We start from the raw sequence: 3,964 nt of genomic DNA, 5'->3' as shown, positions 1-3,964 counted from the left end.
ATGTTCCTTTCTAATTTGTCTATATAGAGGATAAACAAGTACAAAGTTATACTCTTTTTTATAACGTGTCCGTTGCAAAACTTACATTTTCTATTTTCGCGTAGTATCTTATTATAACGACTGTGTTTTGCTTTCGGGCGATCGCTTAATATGTTGAGATTAAGCTGTTCGTGTGGACGACCACAAAGACGAATCCAACGTTTGAATTTTTCAAGATTAGTACCCGGTTGAGGGAACGGAAAAAACGTACTTCCATCTTTTAACCGTTCTGGATACCTTGTGTCTGAATAACAAGTGCCATAACAGCACCTTTTAACCATTTTCTTTGTTTAAAACACAGATTTACGTATAAGCTTATGTGTCGGACAACGGCGAGTTTGACGGACAAAATGGCGGATAGTAACGGGCCTAATCTATGCTGTAATCTGATTGGTTAATAAGCCTGTCAATCAATCGGCTGTCGAAAGGTCAATTGTCACATCAGCATTTACCTCAAAGATGTATCATTCTTAACCCTTTGCATGCTGGGAAATTTGTCGTCTGCTAAAATGTCGTCTGTTGAATTTCTAAAATTAGCATTTTCTTCGAATTTTTTTTTCAAAGAATACTATCAGAATAGCAAACAGTTTGGATCCAGATGAGACGCCACGTTCTGTGGCGTCTCATCTGGATCCAAACTGTTTGCAAAGGCCTTTAAAATTCAGCTCCAGCGCTTTAAGGGTTAAAACATAACGTGCCTTATAAAGTTGCCTTAGATTTTCGTTATCGTAGTCTGCTACTATTGTATTGTGTGATATTTATCATAAACATGTAATACCTTTCCGCTATAGGTGCTTAATCTTAGTCTATATTAATTTGTTTTCGCCTGCTTTAATTGTAAACATTGTTAATTTATATATATATAATTTGTGGTACATTTTTGGTAATTATCGTTTTTGTACACAAGTCAATGTTATGTATTTGTACGTCAATTATGTCTAATAGCCGTACCTCAATAATATTAAAACAATTATTTTTATATATTTGCATATAATTTTTATGCAAGATTTGATACGTTAAACAAACAAACAATCAAGCAAACATCAAGTGTATCCAATTAGGAAACCACATTAAGAATTCTGTTAACACGGTTAATTAGAGTAGGGATCAGAGTACCGTTTGTTTGGTTATTGTCTTTTAGTGACCAAGCACTGTCTAACAACTCAGTTTGGACCCGCTGATTTGGCGAGGGCAAATCCTTGACATGAGCAAACGTAGCTGGTCCTGTTTTAAGACAACTTATCAATTGCAATTAAAACGTTACATGATCCGCGGTAAAGGTTAACGATAATTGTGACAAGTAAAATAAACTCAGATCTGGGTATTATTGAATGACACTGCTTTTCACAGCCTAAGTGTCCCATTCACAACGTTACATTAACAAACTGTTGTCGGACGAAGCGGCAAATCGACAAAGACAGTTCGTTTTGCAAAGAATAAAATAAAAATCAATAAAAAAATATCAGAGCATACGGAAGTACGGAAGAACATAAGTTACGGTAATGAAATGTTTTATGCAACCCCCCTCCACCCCCCCGCCCAAAAAGTAAAAGTGAAAATACTTTTAACAAATAAACACAATTTAATTTACATGGTTTGATGAATTTTATTTCGGTCCCATAGCAAATTGAAATATGACATGCTTTTCGTTTACTTCTATAATTAGATCCAATAGGATGTTCACAGACACAACTCATCTTTACCCTACCCATGCTTGATTCACACAACTCAACCTCAATTACGTCCATCCCATTCTAACTACAAACAAATCACTCTTACTACGCCCAAATAGCTCTCTTTACCGAACCCACCCCAACTTCACCAACATAAATCTTAACCACACTTATTTATTACGCCGACCCCATTCTTAACAGACGTCACCCGTCCTTAAAACCACTTACCCTTACCTTGTTACAGACACCCTTATTACACAAGCAACAAAAACAACCAGTTCGGGATTATTTTAATTTTAAGCCATACGCAACAAATGATGCGCTTAATGATAGTAACACTTCACGCGTATATGTCATTGACATAACTGCACATTTTCAGAACAGGTCTTAAAAGGACTCGTTCACAGATTTCGTAATCATCTACAGTATTTAGAATATTTGATGGAAAACGCTACAAACACTAATGACTTAAATTATGATTTCATACAAACATTTATTTTCAACATAAGTATTCGTAAGGAGTTAGTTTATTTTGTTTGTTTTATTCTACTGCATACATGTGCTGAACACGTATTTCATTATATGAGCCGCGCTATGCGAAAAGGGGGTTTAATGCGTGTGCGTAAAGTATCTGCACAGGCTAATCTGGGACGACAATTCCCGCCTTAACTGGATTTTTACTAAGAAGAGACTTTCTTTTAAATGAAAATATCATATAAGCGGAAAGTGTCGTCCCTGATTAGCCTGTGCGGACTGCACAGACTAATCTGGGACGATACTTTATGCACATGCGTTAATGCTCCATTTAGTAGAGTAGAGTTAAGAAACGATGAAATAAATCTAAAACAACCACATGCGACTTACCAAAGATATATCTTTGAAATAAAAGCAATCAGACAAAAATGTTCAGTTGCTTAGTTTTTATGAATGTCTAGACACATGATCATAGGTAAACTATTGAGAATGTACATGTAAAACGTGTCAATAACGTGTTTTAAAACACCGATTGTTCTTAATTTGTATTCATTCAAAACTAACGCGGAATACATGTTTTACTTATTGATATGGTCGGAAGGATGTTTCACGATAGAGGACTGCTAAACAAGAAATTAACAAAACTGAACATTATAAACAACTGATTTGCACTCCTAAAAGCAAATTACAAGTATATATGTACGCAACACGATTAAACATTACGCGACAAAGGGATGTAACTCTGAAAGTATCATTTAACCTTTCTGCACTGTTTAAATGTAGAACGTAAAAACGCACTCGACATGATGTATTAAGAAAGGGAAGTATTTCATTTTAACAATTTTAGAACATATACGTTAAATTTACATGTTATTTCATAACAATTAAGAAAATGTGCGGTAAGACATTTTTTTCATATGATGTGTGTTTTGCTTGCATGTGACATTTATTTTCTTGCTGAAGCATATTCATGATGGGGTTTTCTTATTAATGGGGTGAAATAAATAGAAATATTCAATATAAATTATATCCTCCAATTTTGATAGAAGGTATACTATTACGTACAACGACCAAAAGATATTAACCCATTTATGCCTAGCGTCTAGAAAAAATGCCTTGGCAAACAGCGTAGACCCAGATGAGACGCCGCACGATGCGGGTCTGCGCTGTTTGCTTAAAGGAATTTCTGTTATTAGTATTCTAAACATAGAAATATATATACTAGACATCCCTAATTTTGGAAATTAATTGATCCAATTTAGAAGGATGGGAGAGTCCACTAGGCATAAAATTTAATGGGTTAATCAATGCGACTGATAAACTGGAACGTAGTGAAACGTATTATGGTACACCCGGATGTGGTGATACTCTCAAAATTCTATGACGGCATGATATGAAAACGATGTCATGGCTTAACAAAGAACTCAACATGTCGACTAAAACTACGATGGCAAGTCATTTGCACAAGAGATTATATTAATGAGATTAAATATACAATGTATATATAAAAAATAATACTATGGGCTTCCCTTCTGTAGTAGTAGTAGTAGTAGTAGTAGTAGTAGTAGTAGTAGTAGTAGTAGTAGTAGTAGTAGTAGTAGTAGTAGTAGTAGAAGTAGTAGTAGTAGTAGAAGTAGTTAGTAGTAGTAGTAGTAGTAGTAGTAGTAGTAGTAGTAGTAGTAGTAGTAGTAGTAGTAGTTGTAGTAGTTGAATCGATAACAAGCAGTTACCATAGCAGCAGTGGCATAGTCGAAATATGTAACAGGGACGGAAGTTGC

This window comes from Dreissena polymorpha, chromosome 5, assembly GCF_020536995.1.
Source record: "Dreissena polymorpha isolate Duluth1 chromosome 5, UMN_Dpol_1.0, whole genome shotgun sequence".
Taxonomy (NCBI): Eukaryota; Metazoa; Mollusca; class Bivalvia; order Myida; family Dreissenidae; genus Dreissena; species Dreissena polymorpha.
The sequence above is the reverse complement of the archived record's forward strand: the minus strand, read 5'-3'. Positions refer to the sequence as shown.